Here is a 27,860-nt window from a genome sequence, read left to right as displayed (position 1 = left end):
TAGTGTGAGGTTGGGAGCAAAAGTAGATGAGCTTCTGAGGTGACGTGCCTGTGAGTGCGACAGTTTGGCAGAATTCCTCCATAGGCAATAAACATACATCTTAGTTTGTAAGAGATGTCGAGGCTTAGTGGTTACGGGTACATATGTGAGAAGTCAAGTCCTGGAGCATATGACACCCACCCAGGAAGAGCTAATGGGAAGATAAAGGACAGACTCTAACAAAAATCATTATGTAAGAGTGGCAAGCAATAAATATAATAATAAAGAGAAAGCAACATTCATGAGTATTTACCATGAGCCATGTGGCCTGCCAAGCACTTCACGTACATTATCTCAATGCCCAAAAAATCATCATTATGAAGTAGGTACATTTATTAGTAAAGCTCTTCTATAGATCAGAAAACCGAGGCTTACAAAAATTAGATAAACAACCTATAGCCACTTACTAAAACATGATTCTTGCCTGATTTTCATGCATATATTTTGTTTCCAGAATCTACTGTTTTAGGCTTTGTATTCATTATCATTGATGTGTAATAAATTGCCACCAGGGGAGCCTGGGTGGCTCAGTTGGTTGAGTATCAGACTCTTAATTGTGGCTTAGGTCATGATCTCAGTTCGTGAGATTGAACTTCGTGTTGGGTTCTGTGCTGACAGCACAGAGCCTACTTAGGGTTCCCTTTTCCTTTCCCTCTGTCCCTCCGCCACTCCTGCATGTGCTCGCTCTCTCTCTCTCAAAACAAATAAACTTAAAAAAAAAGAGTAAAAGCTTAACAGTAAAAAAAAGTAAAGAAAAAAAATATTAGGGGCACCTGGGTGGCTTAGTCAGTCAAGCATCTGACTTTGGCTCATGTCTGTGAGTTCGAGCCCCGCATCGGGCTCTGTGCTGACAGCCCAGAGCCTGGAGCTGCTTCAGATTCTGTGTCTCCCTCTCTCTCTGTCCCTCCTCAGCTCATGCTCTGTCTGTCTCTCTCTTTCAAAAATAAATAAACATTAAAAAAACTAAAAATAAGTAATAAATAAGTAAATAAGAGTAAAAGCTTCAAAAAATTGCCCCCAATCTGAGAGGCTTAAAATAATAAACATTTATTTCACTATTTCTGTGAATCTAGAATCCAGGCAAGGTTTAGGGTGCCTCTGACCCAAGGACTCTGATGAAATTGTACTCAAGTGTTGGCTGGGGCTGTGGTCTCACTTGAAGGCTTGATGCAGCAGGGCCATTTCAGGCCTTTGTCCCTTGTCACAGGGGCCTCTTCTCAGGACTGCTTTGTGTCACAGGAGCTAGCTTCTCCAGGAGGAATGACCCAAGAAAGCAAGGCTGAATGAATGAGTGCCAAATGTGGAAACTAATCTTTTTGTAGCCAAACGCTAGAATTGGCATCCCATTATTTCTGTGTATGCTGTTTGTTAGAAGCAAGCCACTAAGTCCACCCCACCCTCAAGGGGAAGGGAACGTACAAAGGCATAACTACCAAGAGTCAAGAATCGCCAAGAACGTTCCAGCTAAGAGCTGCTTATCACACCATTCTGTGAGTATATATCAGGCTAATAGGAAGGATCCAGGAATCAAGGAGTGGGTACCTACACTTTACTGAGCAATACTCTAGAATCTACACTACCATTTTAGTTTGTTGAGCTGCCATGAGGGAAGAGTTTAACCAGAAAATATAATGAGAACACTCACAAAGCTAATACTTGAGGGGTTGGAAAGGCGCTTTAAATTTTTCAGAAAATAAAGAAGAAACTTACTAGAGTACTACAGATGCGAAAAAGGATGTGTGGTGACTTGCAGCTCTCAGCTTAAATGAGAATGAAACCTGGTGACCTTCACAGCAACATGCAGGCTCTCACAAAGTACGAAGAGCAAAGCCTTGATGGGAACTGCTAAGTGCGAAAATAGAGTTGGAAATTCACACATGTTCATGAGTCTGAGTATTAAGAGGGTGGCCCTTCATGAACATGAGGGGTTAGATCAAATGTCGTAGGTTTCTTCTAGATTAAAGTTCTGGCAAGAATTAAAAAGGACTCTGTAAATGTTTGGAAGACAACAGCCAAATCTTCCACGTAAGGCCATTTTGATAGTGTTCTTGAAAGTTAGTTTCTGCCAACTCAAGAACTCCGATACGATTTACTGTCATTTGTTTGTAAGGATGTCAGTTTTTGTTCTGTGTCCTTTTCTTTTTGAGAACCAGAGATGATTTAAACTGTTTTTCTATCAGAGTGGAGCCAGAGTAGTTGATCCTAGCTACATCCAGATGGTTTCATCGCTTAGGCTGATTTCTGTTAAACTGTGTAATGTTGTTAATAATCCTTTTAATATATTTAAATTTGTGTGCAGGGTAAAGGGGGGCAGATATGGTACAGATTGGAAGCCACAGCGTCTGCTGGACTTCTGTTGATTTGTTAAATCCAACTGTGGTCTCCAGTACCCGTTCCAATTTTGTTGAACTCACAGTAACCCTTTCCTTTAAGCTGTGACATTCAGCTGCAATGGTTCATTAGTAGGGACATTCAGGGAGTGTGGACCTGACTGTTTTGGAAATGTAGGCCTTTAAAATGAAACGCATACTTTAGAAAAATAAATGTAACTATAGTTTTTATTCCACAGAGGGAAAAGTATGTTGTGAAGGGAAGAATACCAACAGAGAGATTAGCTTCCACAGTCAATGAATCATAGGCTTGTTGATTTTCATTCTTAAATTAACATCTGGCGCTGCGGCCCATCTCACGAGGTACGGACCTAGCCTGCTTCCCAACCAGACCCTAACAACGGTCTCCCAGCTGACTGGTCTCTTGGTTCTCAACCTCACCACTATCAGGAGAACAAAAACAATAACTAACATGTACTGCTAGATTACTGTTGGGTTAGTGCTCAGTGCTGTTCATGCTCTCATCTAATCTTTATAATAAGGTGCGAAGGTAAGTTCTATTGCTGTCCATTTTACAGGTGGGAAAACTCAGAGTTAGAGAGTTAAGCTAAGCACTTGCTCAGATCCTAAGTCAATTCTATTCTTCCCATTTACCCAGAACATGCATACAAACTGTGCCACTTCACCGATTAAATTCTTGGCTCTTTGGAAACAAATGAGGATCAAATTCCTTAGCATGGCATTTAAATAAAAATGATCATAGTCAAAACACTGAGTACTTTCTGCCATGTCCACATGGCTGCAAATCCTTACCTCAACCCTGCAAGATATGTGTGCTTTTCATTGTGGTAGATGAAAAAATGAAATCTTGGAGGGATTTCCAAGGTCACGAACAATTATTAACGGGCATAGATGGGATTTAAACCAGGTTAGGTTCTACAATCTTGTGCCACTATGTCTCTCTCTCTCTCTCTATATATATATATATACACACATATGCGAGATACATATATGTATGTATGTATATATGTATATCCGGCATATATATATACATACATATCAAAGATTTTTTAAATGTTTATTATTTATTTTGAGAGAGACAGAAGAGCATGAGTGGGTGAGAGACAGAGACAGGAAGAGAGAGAATACCGAGCAGGCTCTGTGCTGTTAGTAGATCCTGACGTGGGTTCGATCTCACAAACCATGAGATCATGACCTGAGCCAAAATCAATTGTCAGATGCTTACCTGACTAAGCCACCCAGGCGCCCCACCACAATGCCTTTCTTAATGCCTAACTTCTACCAATCTGTATCACTTCATCTTCCCTTCCTCCTTCTCCCTTCATTCTACTCCTGTGCTCAAAGTAATTTTTGGAACACAGGCAATTTTTGAAACTCTTCCCTATATCCAGAATTTGTTTATTTTTCCTGTTCATCTGGCAAGCTTCTAGATATCATTTAAGACTAAACTTCTTCTGGGCATCTTTTCTTTTCTTTTTAAATTTTCCTTCACCACCCTCCCTTTGCTGGAAGATGATTACTTTTCTTTTTAAAAAAAAAAAATGTAAGCTTATTTACTTTGAGAGAGACAGAGAGAGTGCGAGTAGGGGAGGGGCAGAGAGATAAAGGGAGATACAGAATCTCAAGCAGGCTCTGCGCTGCCAGCACAGAGCCTGATGTGGGGCTTAAACTCTCGAAACCGTGAGATCATGACCCGAGCTAAAACCAGAAGCTGGGCACTTAACCATGCAGATGCCCCTGATCACTTTATTTTCAATGATACGCTGTAAATAGTTGTGAGGAGGCTGCAGCCTTATTTTATTAAAAATGTTTGTTTACAATAGACAGTGATGGGGAATCATATATTGATTCATTTTGTGCAACTAATTATTCTTGAATGCCTACTGATGTGTCTTATATTTGTCTCTGTTTTCCCAGCTTTTAGCACAGAGCCTGACACTTAAATAGTCAAAAAGATGGCTGTGTGAGTGAACGGCTAAATAAATGGAGGCCTCACTCAGGAACGTGCAGGAGCTAAATCAATAGCAGTCATTTCTGAATCAGACTATAAAGCTCCTGAAATATGGTTAGCCACGACTCACTTGCCTTCCTCTTTTGTGGGCAGGGCCTCCTGGATCTAAATACCATGTTTTAAAAGATGCTTTAAACAGCCAAGGAACCCTCCTAACTCCTGAAAGTTCCACAAAGGACACTTTGTGTCAGGAAATTGCAACAGAATGATCCCTCTTATCCTGGGTCTCCAGGTTTTTCATCTGTCCTGCGTCAACCAGCATCCAAACTATTCCCAACACCACATCATGCCTCACAGAACAAGGGCGGGCAACTGCCCTCTTCATCCTTCCTCTGCTAACTTCCATGTGTTTTCTTTCTTTTTAAAGTTTATGTATTTGTTTTGAGAGAGGAGGGTGAGGCGCAGAGAGACAGGGAGAGACAGAATCCCAAGCCGGGCTCCGTGCTGTCAGCGCAGAGCCCGATGTGCAGCCTGATCTCCAGAACCGTGAGATCCTGGCCTGAGCCCAAATCGTGCGTCAGATGCTGAACCGACTGAGTCACCAGGTGCCCGTCCATGTGTTTTCTTTCCAATGACTGTTTCACTACAAGACACCAAGCTGAGCTCAGCCTCATCCCCAGACCCTGAGGACCAGGGACTTCGTTCCCCTCTGATCCGGCCGCCCTGCGCTCCCCCGCCTGCCTCTCCCCACCCAGGCTTTCCCCCTAAGGTGCCCAGCGCTCCCTGGTTCTCAGCAGCCCTGGCCCTGCTGGTGTTCTCCCTGGTCGGACACACTGTCCACTGCAGAAGGGCTGGGAACACGGACCTGCAGCTGGGCGGTTCCGAGACTCACCAGGGAAGGCCAGGGAAGGGAACAGGCTGCCCGCACTCTTTCTCGTTGCTGTGTCTCAGGTCACATACACTGTCCCTGTTAAAGTCGACTGTGGAGTGTGAGATCACGTGTGTGTGGGGGGGCTGAAATCTGTCCTACTTGAACTTGAATAATCCAGCCAACAAGGCTTCACCATTTTTCATGTCACACCATATATATTTACACACACACACACACACACACACACACACTGCTATTGCTTCTGGCTCAATTTTAATAATAATAGCTATTATTTATAGAACCTGTTAATATCAGAATCCATGCTAAATGCTTTGAATGCTTTGAATGCATTATTTAGTTTCACCTTTATGATCATCCCCTGAAGCAGTTTTATCATTATTCTTTTTGAAAGAGAGGGAATCCAAGACTTGGAGAGGTAAGAAACTTGCCGCACATCACACAGCAGGGAAGATCGCATTTGAGTGGGGCTGGGCCACCACACTCTTGAGCAAGAAGCTGCACTTTGGCTCCCAGCCTGCAGGCTGAATGCTACGCGAAGGCCACACCCCAGAATTGTTACTCAACTAAGCTGATGTCCTCTCCTCAAGTTTCATGGACTCTCACTTGATGAGGGCAGACTTAAGGGGGTACATGTGCAAATGTCGGAGACCCTATAATGAGGACAAGGCCGTGAGCTGAGCAGTAATCTCCATGAGGGAGTTACTTTGGGTGCACCTGTCCTTTACCTATAAATTCTTGTCTGTCCTAAAGGCCCTGAAGCGTGAGAAACATTGAGACAGAATATAGAGTTGAAATACCGACAGGACAATGGCATAATGAGTTTGTCCAAAGGAACACAAGCCAACGGCAATTTGGCTTGATATGCATGGAATTAAAATTTGTCTCTGCCAATCACATCGGCATCATCATAAAAAAGGAACCCAGACCACCACGGCTGGCCAGTGAATTGGACCCTGGCAACTTATATCATTATTTTCCAATATGTGTCATATATGGAAATGAGGTTAGTCCATTACTGTCAGCAGGATACATATTAATATTTATTAATTCAGCAGACATTTATTGAGTGCCTACTGTGTACGGGTACTGTGACAGACTCTGTGCACAATGGCTAAGATGGAAATCTAGAACTTTACAGGGTCATGTTCCTATCCAGCGATCTGGAAAGCCTTCAAGAAGGAGGGGGCATTTTACATCAAAAGGCAGAAGTGTTGGAAGAAGACATTCCAGGAGAAGAAAATGTCTACATTTAACGAGGTACATAAACTAGACGAGGCAAACCAAGTTTGGGCAAATGACTTTAACTTACACCAATTACTTCACCTTCAGGGCGACTTAAAGAGATGAAAACAATTTCTTCAAATTTCTAATAGCTGCCCGATCCAAAAATATCAGCTCTCACTAACGAACAGGTGATATACTTTAAGGATTTGAAAGCATGAGGTACACTTTCAGTGAGTAAATGTTAATGCTCGGTTTAAAATGGTTTATTTTATAAGTGGACGGCTCACAGAAGAAAGACTTGCTGAGACAGCACCTCACACCTGGCAGAATGGCTGACGTCAACAACGGGAAATACCAGGTGCCGGTGAGGATGCAGACAAGGGGCACCGTCGGAACCGGTGCGCTGGCGGCGGGGGTGCAAACGGGTGCAACAACTCAGGGAAACCGTGTGGAGGTTCCTCAGAAAGGCGAAGACAGAGCTACCTACACCCCAGCAACTGCACTGCTAGGTAGTTACCCAGAGGGATACAAAAATACTGAATTGAAGAAATATATACACACTGATATGTATAGCAGCGTTATCAACAATAGCCAAATTACGGAAAGAGCCCAAATGTCCGTCGACTGATGAATGGATAAAGAAGATGTTGGGGATACACACACACACACACACACACACACACACGCAGAGGATTATTATCCATCAAAAAGAATGAGATCTTGCCATTTGCAACAACATGGCTGGAGCCAGAGAGTATTATGCCAAGTGAACTAAGTCAGACAGAGAAACACAAATACCATATAATTTTACTCACGTGTGGAATTTAAGAAACAAAACAGGTGAACGTACTGGGAGAAAAGAGAGGCAAAGCAAGAAACAGACTCGTAACGGTAGAGAACAAGCTGAGGGNGGAGGACGCTTGTTGGGATGAGCACTGGGTGTTGCATGTAAGTGATGAATCACTAATTTCCACACCTGAAGCTAATATCACACTGTATGGAAACTAACTGGAATTTAAATAAAAGGAGACAAGACTTGAAGGACCTACAGCACAATGTTAAATTAACTGAATAGTTCTGGGTAATGGGAGTATGATTAAATTTTGGTTTCTTCTTTGTGTGTTTCCGGGTTTCCCAAATTTCCAATCGTAAAGATGGATTTCTTCTACAACCCGTTAGAAGCACAAAAGTCACTCTAAATGGTCCTTTAAATGTGTTATTCTAGATCGAGAACCAGAGCTAAGAAGCTCACGTGTTTAACAAATCTGTTAAGTCCCCCTCACACGTCAGGCACTGTCCTTGTGAAGGATGCAAAGGTGAGTCAAAGTCCCCTTACAGACTTTGCCGTCTACTGAGGGAAAAGAAACTCAATGACTGAGACAAATTACAAATATATCATTGTGACCTGAAGGAGAGAAAGACACAGGGTCCTGTGGGAAGGGAGTCATGGGAACAAACATGATAAAATTGGGGGGAGGGGAAGGGTCGGGGAGAGCTGGTGGCACCTGGGGCCAGAGCAGAAGGGGGTGGGGCGGGCGGGGGAGGAGTGTCCAGCTGGGTTGAGCCGCAAGCCCGTCTCTGCCCCGGGGCGGAAACCAGATGAGCCCCGTGGCAGGACTAACGACCTGGGCTGCAGCACCTTGAAGGGGGGACGGAGCCCTCGAGAGGGATTTGTTGAGATGCGGAGGGTCTGGATGCCAAGGGTACTTGCAAGCCATCTTCTGCCAATAACTAAGCTTGTCTTTCAGAGTAAGCAGTAAAACCTCAAGACAGTGAGAGCCAGGAGCAAAGAGCCCTGATGCTTGAGTCAGCTGGGATGAACCCCCAATTTCCCTTGAAAATGCTCCTATCCAGCCTCCCCAAACCCCACCTTATTCATCTGTAAAAAAGAATGAAGCCCACCCTCATGAGAGTACGGTGGTGGTTAGCGTTAAGAGAGAGATCACGTATTTGAAGAACAGCACCTAGAACACAGCAATCATTTTAAAAACTAACAAGTAGCATCTCGAGTATCAAAAAATCCTTCTATTACTCTTTTTTTTTTAAGTAGGCTCCACACCCAGCATGGGGCTTGAACTCACAACCCTGAGATGGAGTGGCACGCTCTACCAGCGAAGCCAGACAGCCACCCCTCCATGACTTCTTTTTAGAGATAAAACCCAAAGTAACATGTATTAGTTTCTTATTTTTCCAAAAATCTCTTCTTTATATAACTAAGAGAGATCTAGAATTATAGAGCCTGTTTTTAGGGTATCAGTTTTTATGTAAAAGAAACAAGCTTGTATAAATATAATCATACATACACCCAAACACACATGTACATATATACTATTTTTTAAAACATTGTTTTAGGTTTGCATCATTAAATTTAACTGGGCTTGGAATAAATAAATATATTGTACACTGCCAGGCAAGCCTAGTTTTACATGTTACACAATGCATTTATATCACAATGCATTTTATAGGATATAACTCAAAAAAGGAAATGCAAATGAAAGAAGAAAAATTTTAGATGATCACCTAGGAGGGTGTGCTTGTGTTCTGCAGAATGGTTAGTTGTTGTGGTTTTCTTAAGTAGGTTTCAAGCCCAGTGTGTAGCCCAATGGGTGGTGGGGGTATAGGGGAGACGGTGGGGAGCTTAAACTCATGAGGCTGAAATCAAGACCTGAGCAGAGATCAAGAGTCAGACACTTAGTCGACTGAGCCACCCAGGCACCCCCAGAATGGTTGGTTTTGATGACACCACCTTACAGCTGTTTTAGTGAAGGAGAATAAGTAGAACTTACCAAGAGAACAAAAAATGAACTGAAGAGAAAAATAGTCTAGCGTCCAGTTATTTGTTTGGATTTTCCCCCTTAAACAGTATTGATTATTCCTGTTATTTAACATCGTGATTAGTTTGCTAAACTAATTATCTGCCTTTAAATACGTGCACACACCACCAATAACAACCCTGTTAGCTCTTTAAAAAAAGTTGGGGGACCTGGGTGACTTAGTCAGATAAGCGTCCAACTTTGGACCAACTCAAACCTCATGGTTTGTGGGTTTGAGTCCTGGGTCGGGCTCTGTGCTGACAGCTCACAGCCTGGAGCTGCTTTAGATTCTGTGTCCCCCTCTCTCCCTGCTCCTCCCCCACTCGTGCTCTGTCTCTCTCTCAAAAATAAAAACATTAAAAATTTTTTTTAAAGTTGTGTTGGGGTGTGGGGTGACTCAGTTGGTCAAGTGTCCAACTCTTGATCTTGGCTCAAGTCTTGATCTCAGCGTTGTGAGCTCAAGCCCTGTGTTGGGCTCCACACTGGGCATGAAGCCTACTTAAAAAAAAAAAAAAAAGTTGTGTTCAGCTAGTATTATTATTTCATCTGGGAATTCAGGTGAAAACGTATCTACCCTGAAATGTTCATTTGTTCTAGTTCTAATATCTTTACAACCATCCAAGGGGAGATGTCTACTCAGCTGCCCTCATTGTCATCCAAACAACTCCAAAGTTACCAGGATACTATAGAAAGAAGCCGGGGCTCACACGGGATCAGGGGCTATGCACCAAAGTAAAGTTTCTAGTAAATGTGGAGGATATTTTCCTCAATTAAATATATCTATTTATTCTCAAAGAGGTTGTGGGAGGCTCTGAATGACTGGGGAAAACAGAAGAAAAAACCCACGCCCTATCACTGTATGCTAAGTTGCGCCTGTGGAATTAAAGTCCTGAAACAAACAAAGATGTTTGACGTGAGCGTCTCATAATAACTAAGTAATCTAAAATCGGGCAGAATTACACATTACCTCAGAGGCCGCCATATTAGTCCTCCTGAAGGTGTACAGTGTGTGGTTCACAGAGCGTGCTGGCCCAAGACAGCCAGGCCAGGAGCTGGGGAAGGTTAATTCTTGCCCATTTTTTTTTTTAATGTTTATTTATTTTTGAGAGAGAGAGAGACAGAGAGACAGAGAGAGCAAGGGGGAAAAGGGCAGAGAGAGAAGGAGACAGAACCCAAAGCAGGCTCCAGGCTCTGAGCTGTCAGCACAGAGCCCGATGTGGGGCTCGAACTCCCAAACTGGGAGATCATGACCTGAGCCAAAGTTGGATGCTCAACCGACTGGGCCACCCACGCACCCCAATTCTTGCCTATTTTGAACACCAACAAAGAGGATCCTAAAAAGCCACCACTTTCCTAATGCTCTCAGGAAATATTTTAAGTGTCCTAGGACTTGGTGACAATAGTAGCCTTTAAAAATCTTGAACTCTTGAAGCAGATGAGAAGGGTAATTATGATCTGATCCTTTTGTACTAAAGCCCATGGCAAAAATTCATTAGTCTACTCACCAAGTTACAAGGGATAAGACTCACTTCTAATTAGTTACCAGGTGAGCACCTTGCCATTAGAGAATGAAGTTAGGTCAATATGTTTCCTATCCGTATTTGCAAAGTATCTGTGGTGGGTGAAATACCTGTCTTTTGGTTCCCTGGAGCAGAGTGGGGGATAATCTAAGGAAGTGTCTTATTTGGCTCTTCAGTAGCACCTACCAATACCAGACGCAGCATAATGCATAGTAGGTGTTTTTGACTGTTTTTCTAAACCCACTTAACTCTGCTAAATAAGAATATGATGACATCATCCTCTGTTCCAATATTCATATCAAAATCTCTGTTTATCTCTGGACTCAAACCGTACAGACAACAACTCAATCTCCCAAAGAATTCTTATAGTATAGGAATCGTTTCAGAGAGTAATTACTTTCTTTTTTTCCCCCAAGTAAGATCAGCCTTCCTGTCACCAGAGTGTTTGAGATGTTTGGGGCTTTACCTTTGATGAATACATGACATGCCAAGTTCTATGGCTCTACAGATTCATCACTCTCCAAATTTATAGGGATGTATGCAGTGTGATTTGATAAATTGTTTTGTTTTGCCTCTCATCAGTCACAGGATATTGAAAGGACGCTCCCAGTATATCTTAGGCATCATCTATCAAAAATAAGGCTTCGGGGAGAACAAATAAAACGCAGTAAAAACTTGTTGAACTGATAACTATATAATATGAATGTGTCATCTCTGAATATGAAGGACCACTATAAGAGGCTCATATTTTATTTTTTTAAGCAAGTTTACATATCTGTTTCCCAGTGGTTTAGAGTACATTTTGGTTCGAATGTGCGCAAAGCTACCTAAGCGTCTTTGGGAGAGAGGGCGCTATAAATTAAAGTGATTATTAATCTTACTAAATCCATTCCCTTTTACTGGCATTTACTAAGGAGATCTGTGTCTCCTTATGATGGATTGGTTTGGAACTTACTTGATGTACTAGTGTATGAAATAAGAAGTTGGAGTTTGATACTCAGTTTTGCCTTATAGTTTTTATAGGAAAGAATGTATTAAATCTCTATTAAAAAAATCTCTATCCAACTAACAAGTACACTGACCCAAAAACAGTTAAAAAGAGAATACTGGGATTTAAAATTGCTGGGCCTGGTATTTTAAATCAAGATGGGAATGGTAATTATTGCATTTATTAATTCAAAGTTTATTTACATTTCATGATGAGAACAATGGTTTCTTCTAATTAGTAAAATGTTCTCTATTCAAGGCCACTAATGACTGTGAGTCCATGAAAATATGTTTGAATTCCAGAAGAAAATTGCTTTACAGGTTGCAGGCTTCAGTTTCTTTTGAGAGACATAAAGCCTAACAGTCAAGAGCTCTGTTAAACAGATTCCATAGTTAAAATCTCTTTTTAGACCTTAGGCAACTTTCAACATAACAGACATGGAAAACCAATACAGTGTGCTCAGATGAGCAATCAGAGAAAATAAAACAACAGGAAGATTTCAAATTTGCTTTTCTGATAGGAAATATTTCAAAGGTCAATAATTTCCAGGGCTGTTGACAGTGGGAATTCTCTACATGCCTTAGGAAGAATGAGGTGTACCTTACTGATACTAAAAGACTTTTAGGGCTTGCTGTTCAGTAAAGGAGGTAAGCTAAAGATTAATAAGTCCAATATGAACCAATTTATATAAATGCCTACTCTTGACATGTATGTATGTATTTAGATGTTTTATTTATTTTTGAGCAAGTACAAGTCGGGGAGAAACAGAGAGAGGGGGACAGAGGATCTGAAGCAGGCTCTGCGCTGACAGCAGTGAGCCCAATGTGGGGCTTGAACTCATGAACCACGAGATCATGACCTGAGCTGAAGTCAGGCACTCAAATGACTGAGCCACCCAGGAGCTCCTCCTCTCATGCATTTATAAAATAAATGAAAAAGTAAAGATCTGGGAGGTTTCCAACCAAACCCACAATAGAGCGTGGGGTGGGGGTTGGGGACAGGAAAGAGAAGCCAAGTGAAAGGGCTTTTTACATTGTTCCTCTACATACTCCTGTAACTCAACCTTGTTAGCAAGCCATGTCCTCATATGTCTTATATGATTATTAAAGAACTTCTTTTTTAGTTAAAAAATATTTTTATTTATTTTTGAACAGAGGAGGGTCAGAGAGAGAGGGAGACACAGGATCTGAAGCAGGCTCCAGGCTCTGAGCTGTCAGCACAGAGCCCGACGCGGGGCTCAAACTTGTGAACTGTGAGATCATGACCGGAGCTGAAGTCAGGTGCTTAACTGACTGAGCCACCCAGGCGCCCCAAAAGAAAACACTTCTTTATAAAAACTTGTTTATGAATGATCTCATTCACATTTTTTTCATAGAATTTCAAAGCAGGCAAAGGCATCATTCCATTTAACTGAATTTATGGCTTGCAAACAGTACTGTACTCTGAAGCCTTAGGGATTTTCTAGAGTCCTCGGGGGGACAGGGAATGGAGGCTGCAAATGGTGGCCTTCAGCTACTAACACACACACACACACACACACACACACACACACACTCACACATATAGATACACAAACACATACCCAGACACTTCCCTGCCAACCCTGGCTTTCGGCATTGGCTTTTTCTGTTTCACAAATTAGAATTAAATGTAAGACTGTTTGAGCAGTGTTTCAGGACTAAAAAATGTTTAAAGGCTACTCCAACTCCATTTTGATTCTGTCCCCACACCGACGACGCGACTTGCCAAAGGCCATGCTTCAGTAGCAGAACCCAGAGAACACTGGGTGTCTTGCCCTGTATTACATGGCCCCTTCTGAACCCCAGGCGTCCCCTCATCTTGTGCACATATCACATATTCCCTCAGCTGGGAAGTCAGAAGCAGCCAGCAACAGAGGCAAAGCGATGAACACACCGCATCCTACACCAGCTTTCGTATTCATTTCCACTTAAATGTTTGTATTTACCTTTTACTACCATATGCAGGTGTAATGACATAGTCTTCTAGCTTCCTTAAGAAGGATAACTTTTGTAGGAAATTATCTGAATATGCAAGATAGTTTCAGCTACTTTCCTCAAGATAAAAAGACCCCCAAACTAATTAACAAAATGACATTTATTACAGCCAGTAAAGTGTAACACTAAAGTCACCAAGTACAAAATAGTTTAAATGAGTCACCTCACCCACCCAATTAAGAGCTGACCCACAAGATCCAAGAAGATGATGGTTCAAAGTAGGCAGAAGGGTCACTCATTCCGTAGGAACCAAGCCACAGAGGCACATCCCCCAAGGAAACAGTTCACCGCCATTCTCCCCTGCAGAGATGAATTGAAGACAGACAGCTACGGACCCAGAGAGGGCAAAGGGAAAGCCACCCCACTGGGTTGTTAGTTACTGTCACACACTGGAAAATGGCAATGAAATAACAACCTGACATAGTCTACCAGGCCCCCAACCAGACTTTTTCACATTTCTCCTGCTAACAAGGACCTACCCTTCTCTGAGTGCCCAGTCTTTCTTTTTTTCTTTTTTTTTTTTTGAATTGGCCCTAGTATCACTCATGTTAGCTCTGAATCACGCACTCCTGGTGCTCTGGCTTAATTATTTCCTTGTGTGGGATGTGTCTTCTCATCTAGATCATAAGCCCAGGAGGGCAGGGTCCCATCTTATAGGGTGTCTTGTCAAGCTTATACAATGAGTTAATTAGTAGGCAGCCAAAGGATATTATTGGCTATCCACCGTGCACTAGGCGCTGTGCTAAGCGTAGAGAATACAGGCGTGATGGCTAGTTTTCTGGGTCAACTTGGCTAGGCTATCGTACCAAGTTACTGGATCAAACACTAACCTAGATGTTGCTATGAAGGTATTTTGTAGATGTGGTGAATGTCTACGATCAGTTGACTTTAAGTAAAGGAGAGTGCTGTCAATGATGGGGGTCAGTCCTACCCAATCAGTTGAAAGGTCTAAAAAGCAAAACTGAGTTTTCCCTGAGAAAGGAGAAATTCTTCGTCAAGACTAGGGTATCAACTCTTGCTTAAAGTCTCTAGTCTGCCATCCTGCCTGATTGATTTTACGCTTGACAGCCCCTGGGAGCCAATCCCTTGAAACAAATCATATTATATACGTGCACGTGTGTCATATATACGTGTCATCTATTGTACATACCACACACACACACGTATACCTGTGCATATATACATACCCTGCTGGCTTGGTTCTGTTTCTCTGGAGAACATGGGCTAGCACAAGAGCTGAACAGACGTCAAGATTCTGTTATCATGAAACTTACATCCTTCTTGGGGAAAACTAGTAATCACTTAAACACACCACTAATTGAAAGAAACACAGTGAGTGACGAAGTTGCATAGAAAATAAAGCAAGAAGATATGATTGCAAGAGGCAGGATGCTGCACTGAGACCGCGCGGTCTGGGAAGGCTTCGCTCAAACACTGACATTTAAACTGAAACAGGAGACGATACTCTCATTACTTCTTTTGTTCCTTTCCTAGCGCGTGTATAAAGTGATTTACATAGTATGCACTCAATAAATTATTTTGAATAATAATGAGCAGATTAATAATATGTACTTATGGAAGACCGGCCATTCTAATTTTAGGTAACTAAGAAACAAGCCAAGTTTAGGACCTTAATGAGAAGAAAGTCTTTCCTGAAAGCTGAAATTACATCAGCTTGGAGCTGGAGGCTCTTGTTTCTGAGTTGATTAATGAATGGAGATGACTGATTAAGTCGTTCTGGGTATGCAATGCCTTTTACCTGCACTAATGGGAAAACAATATAGATATAACACAGTTGGTAGACAAAGTACAAAGTACAAAGCAGACCCTATTCTGCCTCTTCTTACCTCCATCTTCCTCTCCTTTCCTTCAAAGCACATCAACACGTACCCACCCTATTATTTATCAGGGAGAAAAGATCCCATGTTTCATCTTTCTTGTCCATGATTCCTACTATCTGACCAATCACATTTACTATCTGTTTACTCAATGGTTGTGTGTGTGTGTGTGTGTGTGTGCAAGCGTGTCTATAAGGGAAGGGGGCAGATGGAGAGAAAGTTGAGATTCCTTGAAACCTTAACCCAAGAGATGTGTTTATCATCCCAGAGCTGTACGTCATATTAATTAGGGAAGATCTAATGGCCAGATGACCATTTCAGATGGAGCAGCAAGGTCCAGTTCTGTCACTCAAGGAATGAAGACTTGAAGTTTATGCTCTTGGCACATGAGGGAATATGCTAAGTGAGGGGCTCCTGGGGGGCTCACTTGGTTAAGTGTTCGACTTCGGCTCAAATCATGATCTCACAGTCTGTGGGTTCAAGCCCCGCATCTGGCTCTGTGCTGACAGCTCAGACCCTGGAGCCTGCTTCAGATTCTGTCTCCCTCTCTCTCTGCCCCTCCCCACCCCCACTCATGCTCTCAAAAATAAACATTTAAAAAATTTTTATAAAGAATATGCTCAGTGAATATATATTTGGGGCCAGGTAAGGTGCGGGCTTCTTTAAATGTTCAAAAAGCTTCTAGTGGAGAAACCATGTCTTAAAACAATGACTCCACCTATTGAGAGGGATTAACCGATGTGCTGTCTGTCCCTCTGCAGGATGTCAATAAGACTTTTCCTTCCTGTCTTCAGCTGTGATGCAAAATGCATGAGCTAAGGCTGATGCTCTGAACAGAGAAGGTACGTTGGAACATATTCAAGAAGACTCTCATAGGCAGTAGAGGTTGACCGGAACAGGGAGTGTGTGAAGAGATAAGAGGGGTGCTGAAGACTTAATTAACACCTAAGCTCTGAGAAACAGACAAAATACTGTGCCCAACGGGCTTGAACGAGATTTCCCGAGTAGCAGGGCTCTGTTTTGGGGCGAGTTCATAGGTGACAGATTCAAAGATTTTTTTTTCAGCAAAGAAGAGAGGAAGGGGAATGATAAGTTAAGCAGAGATAATAACACATAGAGAGCCAGGTATCATAAATTTTTAGAATTAAAATGGACCCAGAAATAACCGTTTCTCATCTTCATTATTTAAATGATGAACTTGAAGGGCCAAAAGAACACATTTTCCCTGAAAAAAATCCCACCTTGCTTCTCCATGAACAGGTACTTCTCTTCTCCAGGTGGAGGAAACCCAAGCCTATGAACAGATTCTTGAGAGGAAACCATCTCTACAGAGTTTGCCCAAGGCCCTGGTTTTCAATGGTATCCTAGCAAGAGACCATTTATAAATGAAACCCTGTGTTTTTGCATTTCATGTGTCAGCCTCTCATGGTCCGACCTATTGACACCGATTTAAGCTGTCAACATAATAATAATGCCAACGGTCGGGATTTATGAATGGTAGTTCAAGGAAAGATGTTCCGCTTCCCCGTGTGAAGACAAGGCTTCTGATGATGTGCCATGTGCATCACTACACACCCTTTTTGACCCAAATGCGCAGACACACGCACACATGCACACACACCCTTTGAAGGCTCAAGCTACCTACTTGCCCTCCCATTTGCTCTGGTCTTTTGCAGTTTCTCCATCTTTTGTGGGCTCTCATGTCCCAGATAAATTTGATGGGCTGTCCCTGTTCTGGTTGTCCCTGATTTTTAGGTGAATCTACTTGGAGAATAATGTTCTGAATAATGTTTATTTTGTTTTCTGAATGTTGACCCTTGATCAAATTTCCCATGGCCTTCTACTCTGTTCAGAAATGCCCTTGCCATGCCCCTGTCTGAATTTTTTAAAGTTTTTTTTTTTAAGTTTATTGATTTATTTGAGAGAGCGAGAGAGAGTGGGGAAGGGACACAGAGAGAGAGAGAGAGACAGAGAGGATTCCAAGCAGGCTCCCCGCTCTCAGCACAGAGCCCCACACGGGGCTTGGACTCACGAGCTGTGAGTCATGACCTCAGCTGAAACCAAAAGCCAGACGCTTAACCAAGTGGGCCACTCAGGTGCCCCAGCGCCTGTCTGAACTTGATTTCAGATGGCTTCCCACCTCCGCCATCTTGCCTGGGGTCTTTCCCACTAACGGCCTTCCACTGTGAAAGGGATCGCACACACAGGCCTGCAGCCCGCGCTCTCTTGCTCTGGCCCTGGTCCCCTCTGCCTGTGAGGCTGCTGCACAGGTGTGGGAGGCAAAGCAGAAAGTATAACTTAAACCAATATTCTGAACAGAATCATGGCTTGTAGGTAATTCATGCGTTTATTAATTGTTTGTTTTCTCCTGCTCTGGGTGACATATTAGCCACCACTGAGTCTTTAACCATAATAAACTGACAGACAAAGTGACAGTGGAAACAGGTCCTTGATTAAAAATCTATGCCCTGCAAACCTGCAAATTAGATAATCAGAGGAGATGGAATGGAGTTTCTCAGCAAACATACAATTGCCATAGACCTCTCAGAAAATAAAGAGCCACAGGTCTGAAGAATCGCAGATAAGTGATGCTTGGAAAAGTACAAAAATATGCTTTAACATGACTCTGGTATCAGAGATCCATGTAAAGCCTTAAAAACAGCTTTAAATATCTGGTCCCGAAGAATGCCAAATGGCTAGCTTGAGCACTTGTTTCTGGCCCCTTCCCTCCTCTGCCCCTCCGGAACTGAACAAGGTTTTAGCACCTTGTTGACAGAGCCAAGAAGTGAATGATCGACACTAATGGGATTTTTAATCTTCAACCTAATTAACTTTGTTAAAATTAAGGCTTACTAGGAAGAATCAGCACAAAGAAATTAATTAAAGCAACGGAATTTTTGCTGGATTTAACAGCTGAGTACTGACTACAGCTATAATGCGCACAGAGACAGATATTTTAAATTCATTTCCATTTTTCTCTTGTGTGCTTTCGTGTCTCCATTTTCAAAAGAGCCTATTTTCCCAAAGCAAAGAGCGCCCATCTTTGCCGTCGGTGCAGGGTATGCCGTACCACAGAGGAGACCCCTTGTCCGTCAACACCATACACCCTCGACCTTGTGGGACCGAGTTTGCCTGGAACCCGGCAGGGTGTCTGACATATGGTAAGTATTTGATACATGTTTGTGGAAAGAAGAATGTGTGAATGAATGAGTAATTATAACTTTAAAAAAAATCAGTGGTAATAAGTGATGGCATTGAAGGTCCAGCTTCCTTCCTCCTCACCTTGTGGTTATTATGTGAAAAAAAAAAAAAAAAAAAGAAAAGATAAAGTGGACTGAGCTCTTTTGTCCTTGAAGAAACAAAGTTGATCTACGTAATATTATGTAATAAGCGGCAGAATCCTTCATAGTAGCCTAGCTCTGAGTAGACCCACTACCAATGAAAATCCATGTACATCGGAAGTGCTATTAGTGAAAAAGAAAGCAATTCCTTCGTTTTGGATCATAGAGGAATGAAATATTTTCGATGAGTCAGCCTCATAGAGCTTCAACTATTACAAAATGTTCAGGATCGCAACACTTAGAAATTTTATCACAAATTTCCCTGACTCGATATCACTGCACAATGATCATAATTTAAAGACTTTATTTAATGACCGGAGGTCTTAAAATAGTAACTATTAGATGACGTTCTGTACAACACTGGTAGTTTCGGTCCCCTGAGTTTCACAGGGCTCCTTCTCTGCACTCTCTGATTTCTTTAAATTTGGCAGTGTGGACCACTTTACCTCTATCTTCACTCCAAACTCTGCGAAAAGTAAGTAAACAAGAGCGGTAATTCACAAAGTCTCTATAGCATCGTTTTTGTTTATCACTTTTATTCTTTAACTATTTAAAAAAATGATCTACATTCTGGTCCTAAAGACTGCCAAATGGCTAGCTTGAGCACCAAATGGCTAGCTCAGAGTCACCAGCAGTGGCAGACTCTGAACATATATACAAGGACCAAAATACAGTCCTTCCTCTGAAGATGTGAAGCGAAGACAAGAAGGTTACACAAACTCCAACAAAGTAACAACGGCTATACAAGGGTGTCCTCAGACGGGCCGCAGGGCAGAGAGAAGACAGTAGGGAGCTGCTGGGGGAGGAAGGGCACTGGTACCCCGGAGGCTAAGCAAACTTTTGGCAGACGGAGTAGGGGACGAGATGGAATCAACCCAAACCAAGCACAGGGACAGAAACTGGCTGGGGGAGGATGGAGGATGATGTTCAGGATAGAGAGGGCAGCCTGGTGTCTGGAAACCAGCTAGAAAGATCTGGAACAGACTGGAAAGGTAAAGTCACTAAAGGTATTTCATTAGGTGTAGAATGGATTATTTTAAAAATCCTGGCACCACAGTGAAAAATAAGCAAGAGTGAGAAAAGACTTAAAAAGGCAGAGAAACCCTGAAAATCCTCTACCAGGTCACGTTAGTGAAAGAGTGAGTACATGGGCAACACGGACAGTGGGCAGGCGGGCGCCTTCACTGTCCCCTGCCTCTATCCGTTGGCATTTCCCAACCCTCTCATTTGGTCAAAGCAACACCGGGTCCTGTCTCTACCTGCAGCCTGGAAGAAACGTACACATCATACCTCCACTTACCGGTCGGCTACTCCCCAGTTGCTGGCCAGCGAAACCAAGGAGTTAGGTTGTAAAGTGATGAGGCTGGGCCAGCAAACAAGCCAGGGAGGCGGATGCGCCAGGGACAGAATGCAGACAAAGGCAAGGGGCTGGTGTGGGCTGATTAGTAACGTGAGATAGGAAGACCACTGTCCTTTCAGGCAAAGGGGGGAAGGGGGTGCTTGGCTGGTTCAGTCAGTTAACTGTCCAACTCTTGATTTCAGCTCACGTCGTGATCTCTCAGTTCATGAGATGGAGCCCCCCACGGGCCTCCGGCCCTGATAGCGTGAAGCCTGCTTGGGATTCTCTGTCCCTCTCTGTCTGCCCCTCCCCTGCTCATGCTCTCTCTCTCTCTCTCTCTCTCTCAAAACTAATAAATAAAATTATTTTACAAAGGCAAAGAGGGGCAGGTAAGCAAGGTAGGTCCAGGCAGACAAGCCTAGAATGTCATTTAAATAAAAGGATTGCACCAGGGTAGAGTGATGACAGAGATTCACACTCAGGGAGTAGTCAAGCAATCTCACACAGATCAGGGTCTAGACAGAAGTGTCAGTTCGGGCCACCAAGCACTCCCAGGGCCTGCTCGAGGAGAACCCTGAGGCCTCGGTCCGCAGGTGAAAGCAGATAGTCAAGTGCAACGGCAGATCAAGAGCAGAATGGTGGAGCCATGCACGCTGGGCACCGGCAATAAGGTGGCCACTCCACAGAGAGTTGAAAAACAATGATGAAACTGTTGAAAGTAAGTCTGTTTCTTTTTTTTTTTTTAAATATTTTTATTTATTTCTAGGAGAGAGAGAGAGACAGCGTGAGCAGGGGAGGGTCAGAGAGAGAGGGAGTCACAGACTGAAACAGGCTCCAGGCTCTGAGCTGTCAGCACAGAGCCCGACGCAGGGCTCGAACCCACGAACCGCGAGATCATGACCTGAGCCGAAGTCGGACGCTTAACCGACTAAGCCTCCCAGGCGCCCCAAAGTAAGTCTGTTTCTACTATCACCAAGTCCCAACATTTTTCAACAATGTTGTGCAAGCTAGCAAATTTTCTTACGTTTTCTTTTACGAACACGGTCTTCTGCAAGAAAGTTAAATTACAAAAACGAGTTATACAGCTGTCTTTCCTGACACAGCCAGACTCAGCTACATGCATTTATTTCAAGAGCGCAATTCTTAACTGCTGGCAAGTATATAAACTCACTGTGAATGTAATTCATGTTTGCGAAGCTCGGTGGACCTACATAGTCCTTTACGGAAACAGTGGATTCTAAAGAAATATGATGGCACAATGACTGTAATGATGAAGAAAGGCAGCCAGTCACATTTCTGTCGTTCTATGTGACCCTCTGGGATTTTTATTTCTGCTTAAAATCTTAAACGACGAAACCACGCAAACTGCAAGACCTAGTATATGTTTGTTCGCGAAATGTGAATTTTAGTTCACACGTGAAGTGTTTTGCTGATTTTTGGATAATACTTATTAAATTGAATTTCTTTATTCATCTACAACTAAAATATTGAAAAAAGGCTTATTACTGATTCCTTATCACTTATCATTAAACAATACCGTCATATAGAGAAAGGAGTGTTAAAAAATCCCCTCTGGGTGTTAAACACACTAGATAGCACACTGGGACAGAGAACACGGCAGCTCCTGAGAGGACACGCTAGAAATTTCCAGGCAGGAACCCAGGATCACCCACCATATTACATATGTAGGTCTTGACTAAGGGTGGATACAGTTTTCCTGCGGAGACTTACCGAACAGTGGCATTTTCGCATGGCTCCAAGGCCGACCCTTAGAGGTCTGTGAGATGTTGTATTCTTCCACTTCACGGGGTGATACATCACGGGCAGGATCCCTCATTTATCAGAATCACTCCACTAAGGAAGGCTAAACGGGGAGCTCCTGGACGGCAGGGATTATATATTTCATTTTCAACCCTCAGGACAATCAGCACATGGAATAACTCACTTCTAAGTGCTGACGGAATGAACAAACAATGAATAGATTTCAAATAAAATGAAGGTCTTTTAGCATGATAATTCAGATCTTCCAATTTATCCAATTCGTCTATTGGTTGCCTTCAGTTTTATATGGATTCTTTTCTTACTCATTTGTTAATAAATATGTATTGTTGTCCACTCTTTGGAGCCACTATTTTAAGTACTGGGAATATAAGAATTGAATAAACACAGTGATTAGTCTTGTGAGTAAATTGCTTCTTTTTTTTTTTAATGTCTATTTATCTTTGAGAGAGAGAGAGAGAGAGAGAGAGAGAGAGGGAAAGGGGCAGAGAGAGAGAGAGGGAGACACAGAATCTGAAGCAGGTTCCAGGCTCCGAGCTGTCAGCACAGAGCCCGACGCGGGGCTCGAACTCACAAACCCATTGGATCATGACCTGGGCTGAAGTCGGACGCTTAACCGACGGAGCCACCCAGGCATCCCTTGTGAGTAAACTGCTTCTTGATCACTGAAAAACACGATACAACATCGTGAGCGTGACACAGCCATCGCACCTGCCTGCGCTTGCGAAGCGACCTTGCCTAGCATTTAGGAAATAGGGACTAAATGGAATTCTCTTCTGAATCATACTGAGTGACATGGGTCTTACACAGCGTGAGACCATCCAATGCAGAAACTTCAAAGAACCTCTTCAGAGATTTATCGTTGAACTGAAATTTTGTCCTACTAATTACAAGGGACAGTCACATTGGGTTTGGACTCGGGGCTTGTACTCTCTCATTAAATTTACCACCTGGCATGTAGTAGACCCTCAATAAATATTTATTAAATGAATTAATCATATAATACCCATAATGGCTCATTTGTGATATATTAATAATATATAAAATTCTCAGTAATTTATGATCTATTGCAACCTGATTTCCCTTACACTCTTAATTCAGTCTTAAATGTCCGTTCACTCCCGTTTTCTTTTCCTACTTCACTGCATTAAAACACTGCTTTCTTCCCCCAGCTTGTGATTTAAATATGCTAGCAGAAATTCCTATTAATTCCATTCCAAGTATTTGCACAGAACTGATCCACCATAGCCGTCTGCTAATGATGCATCTGTCATTTTATTGACACCGCTAAACAGCTTTATTCTCTTTTCTAATTAAGAGACAAAACTGGTATTGTCAGCTGATGAACCGACATTTGGGGGCTTTTGTTCTAACGTAAAAGGCAGCACATTAGGGTGCTAAAACAAAAACTCAGGAATGTTAACAGGAAAGCCCACTAGACAAAATATATTTACATGTACGCTTTGAATTAAGCTTGTTATAAGCCTAATGCACATACAATATTTTGAGTTACAGGGAAAAAAATATACACTCATGGCAAAATATATTCAAAACAAAAAGTGGTGCTTCCTACCCTAACTGGCCATTAAAATTCGGAACAAAGCAGTCTCATGTGCTCTCCGGACAATCAAACATTCTAAGGAAAAAAATTAAGCCTTGAAAGCTGGCCAAACTGATAAGCTGTCGGAGAGATAATAGTAATGTTTAAATAACAGCTAAGTCAGAACGAAGAGTTCTTACAGAAAAACCACAGAAATGAGGTAAATAGCACATTTTTAAAGGCTAAAAAAGCAATGATTTCCTGACGATTATATTAGCCAATTGCCAGAGAAATGACAATTACATACAAGTATAGGGCTAGCAACTCACCAGAACGTTCTCAAGCAACTGAGGAGGACAAGCCATAAAAGCTCTATCACCATCACATTAAAAATCTAATCTAAAATCATTGCATGTCAGGAAATTAAGGATTCATCAAAATATTCCCAAAGGTTATGTGCTGAAAGGAATGCGTAAGAAGGAGCCACGCTCTTTGATTTCTTTATACAGAAACACATCGTAGGATCTACATTTTAAAATAAACTAAATATAAAATCTGGTCTGCCAAATGAGATCATTGTTATACAGCCGTTAGCATACATTCTGGCACACAGAGAGTGTCTGATAATGTTAGCTGCTCTTATTATCGTTATTACTACTGTGGTGTCAGAATCAGCTCATTGCTTCCCGTGGTTCCTTCCCAAGGTGTAAAAGAACCCCGGAAGAATTTCTTGTGGCTAAACCATAAAATAATTTCAGCTATTTCTGTTTCTACCCTTCTTTGTACATATGTTTGCTCTGGTTTGACACACTGGTTCCAAGTTCTTGTCTTTTACGTGAATTCACCCTCTCTGCCTAAAAGCTTAGGCCTGCGGCTCTGATCCGTTTGTCTTGCTTTTCAGGCTCCTATCGCCCCAACTTTGCCTTTCACGTCACTCTCGGGACCATGAGCAAACTCTCAGGGCTGATTCCCGCCTGCTGAGAAGCAGAGCTTGGGTACGCTGCTTATGAGCGATGATCGTTTCATTAAGCCTGTGCCCTGCATGTGCCAAGATAAGGGTCCACCAGAGGCCCTGCCCTAAGCCCCTAAAGGGTCACACCTTGGTCTTCCACCCACAGGACCTTAGAAGGTCACAGTCTAGCTGGATTTTATGTAGCACTGATTCTTTAACCCGAGAAAAGTCATTAAAAGAAAAGAAGGTCCTGATCGAAAAACTTCTGTGACAACGAAACCACCTCGTTAGTTACAAACCGACCGCTGGCTCAGCTGCCATACTGCAGTGGCCCCCGTGATCCAGTGACGACTCCTGCACCGTCCTCATGGGGGCCACCATGTGCAAGATGGTCGGGTCCGGGTTTCAGCTTGGTCCGGGAGGGGTATCTCACCTATGCTGAGTCAAGCTGAGCCTTTTCCCTGCAATATTTTGGCCAAGACAACAAGTGCGCACATGCGCTATTCAGGGCAGAGCAAACCCATGTGTACACATCGCGGTCACACAACCACTGCTAGGGACTGGTCTGTCCACAGAGAAACAGAGTACACGCTCTGGGGTAGAGAGTATACACAGTGACTATCTGGTGTGCAAAATAAACTGATGTTTCAGAAGGGGTCCTACCCATACGCGATGAACACTATAGAGTCCTTCCATATCCCGAGAAATCAGAGCTCTTATAGAATTTGAGGAAATTGCTTTTGTTAAACAGCAATGCCACATATATCCAAGATCACTCTGTGTGTGTGTGTGTGTGTGTGTGTGTGTGTGTGTGTGTATCTCTATATTTCTCTATCATCTATCGATCTGTCATCAGAGGGACAGAGAAGTGGAGATTGAAACCAGCTTCTGAAGAGAAAGACAGCATAATGGCAATTGGGCAGGAGACCCAAGAAGGTATTTGGTTGCATATCTATGACAGTCTTGCTATGTGTTGAGTTTCTAGGGGCAGGAAAGGATAGAGCTGATGATCGATACCTAGAAAACTCTCCTAACCTGTTTGTTGGAATTCAGTTTCATTAAGATAGCCAAACTCTAATGCTTGTTTCTCCACATTCGTTTATTTAGCTTGAAATACAAAGCGCTGACCAAAAACAGTCTCTACTTTGACAGAATTTATAAACTTGTTGTGTCAGGATGGGAATTTCTATCATCGTTACTCCACTGGCCAGTGGCCGGGGCTGACGAGCAGGGAACAACGAATGAGGAAGTCCTTGGTGAAAGTAAGATGTTGTGAGTCTATAAATATGTGCAATACCTTAAGCAAATATCTTTGGGCTTTGCCCACCTTTCAGGTGGCTTTCTGAGCTCCACAAACTAAGCAAGAGCTTTTCCCTGCAATTTCTGTTATGTAGGTAGATGAAAACAACCTTTAACATATTTCCTTGCTTAAAAAATGCTTTTTACTATAGTTAAATAGGATTCATTAAAAAAAACCATTTTGGGCAAAAGGCTCAAGTTGGTAGATGCTAGCAGAGATACCTCAAGTCCTTTTTAATAGAAATTGTCATGAGTTTTTCAACTTTTTTCCTAACTTTCTCATTCTGTTTTTATTTTATTTTAAAGAGAACAGAAAACTTTCCCCCCTTGACTCATCCTTTCTTTTCTTTTCCTTCCTTCCTTCCTTCCTTCCTTCCTTCCTTCTGTGCTTCCCTTCCTTCCTCTCTCTCTCGTTCTCCTCTCTCTCTCTCTCGTTCTCCTCTCTCTCTCCCTCTCTTCATTCCTCTCTCTCTCTCTCTCCCCCCTCTCTCTTCCTTCCATCTTTTCTTTTAAAGTACAGTAGATTATATCCTGTACTAGAAACACCAGCTCTTCTTCTCCCAGCCATTTTATGTCCTTTTTCTTTTAAGCTTTGTCTTGCAACACACTTCCTTGTTTCCCTGCAGTGATGTACACTGCACTGTGCTCGGTCTAGCCGGCTGAGCCTTCCTGCCAAAGCACTCGTATTCCCCTGACATGGTCCTCATGGCCGCTCCCTACTGATACGCTGGACTAGTCCCTAGTCACTGCCACACGCAGGTCTGTGATTGGAGGAGAAAAGTCCCAAAGTTTCTACTTTATTTAAATTAACAATATGCAATCAAAACTTACGTGTCCTGCAGCATTGTGGCGTTGTTTCATTTCAAAACTAAAAATTCATAATAAACTAGTTCATGGGGGCTTAGAAAATTAAAAACAAAATAAAGGAAGGTGTTAACAGCTGCCAGTGACACAAATTTCCAAAATTTAGCCAGAAATGTGGTTCCAGTGAAGCATATTACAGAGCAATAAAAAGACCCAGATGACCCTGACCATTACATGCTTTCACTTTTACCTAGCTGTGAAAGTTGAAAATTAAAATGTGAAGCCACGTTTGACAATACTATGTCATATTCGTGAGAAAGTAAGATTGTGTTAACCACCCTGTTCCCATTTTGCAGAAGAATCTCAGTGCCCAGCGCACTGACGCCACTTTAAACTCGGTAATGCTGCAACGAGTATCACCCAAGTCCACTCTAGAAAACAGGGTCCGTCCCACAACGACCTCTCTTATTGATGCAGGCATCACCCAACATCCACCCCACCCCCCACCCCCACACACACCAAATCCCAGGGCACCGGGGTGGCTCAGTCGTTTAAGCGTCCGACTTTCGCTCAGGTCATGATCTCGCGATTCGTGGGTTCGAGCCCCGCGTCGGGCTCTGTGCTGACAGCTCAGAGCCTGGAGCCTGTTTCAGTCTGTGACTCCCTCTCTCTCTGACCCTCCCCTGCTCACGCTGTCTCTCTCTCTCTCTCTCCTAGAAATAAATAAAACATTAAAAAAAAAATAAACGAACATTTGAAATTTCCCATTTTTTCCAGTGGAAATTATCTCAACTGTTTAAGAGAAAAGCAAAGTGACTGGGTCACTCTGACCTTTAAAATGACTTTTTAAATTTTAAAATATTTGTAGACACAAATGGTTAGACAACACAATAGCAATGCAAACATCTCTAATCATATAGGAAAAGGAATGCTTCCTCCTCCCTTTTGCACATTATGTTTTAGTGGAAAATGCCATCAGAATTTCAACACTCCCTCCCATTCTCTGTGTTTGTTCCCTCACTGGGTAAGTTGTTCATTCCGCAAACATCCACTGAGTGTGTGTCTTGTGGGTGTCCTTCACTGTCCTTGGTGCTGAGGGGAAAGAAGCTGAGAAGATGGGGTGCTCCTGCCTGTGGTAGACAGCTTCGGCGCTGGCCCCCAGGGAGCTCCACCTC

General features: G+C 42.7%; 1 protein-coding gene across 1 annotated transcript in view; it reads right to left on the bottom strand.

Annotated features, from left to right (window-relative positions):
- Positions 1 to 27,860, bottom strand: part of CYP7B1 (cytochrome P450 family 7 subfamily B member 1) — an 80,387-nt gene that overhangs the window by 51,629 nt on the left and 898 nt on the right. The gene's annotated exons all lie outside the window — the stretch shown is intronic.

This window comes from Crocuta crocuta, unplaced genomic scaffold, assembly GCF_008692635.1.
Source record: "Crocuta crocuta isolate KB4526 unplaced genomic scaffold, BGI_CrCroc_1.0 scaffold20, whole genome shotgun sequence".
Classification (NCBI taxonomy): Eukaryota; Metazoa; Chordata; class Mammalia; order Carnivora; family Hyaenidae; genus Crocuta; species Crocuta crocuta.
This window is presented reverse-complemented; position numbering and strand designations above follow the sequence as displayed.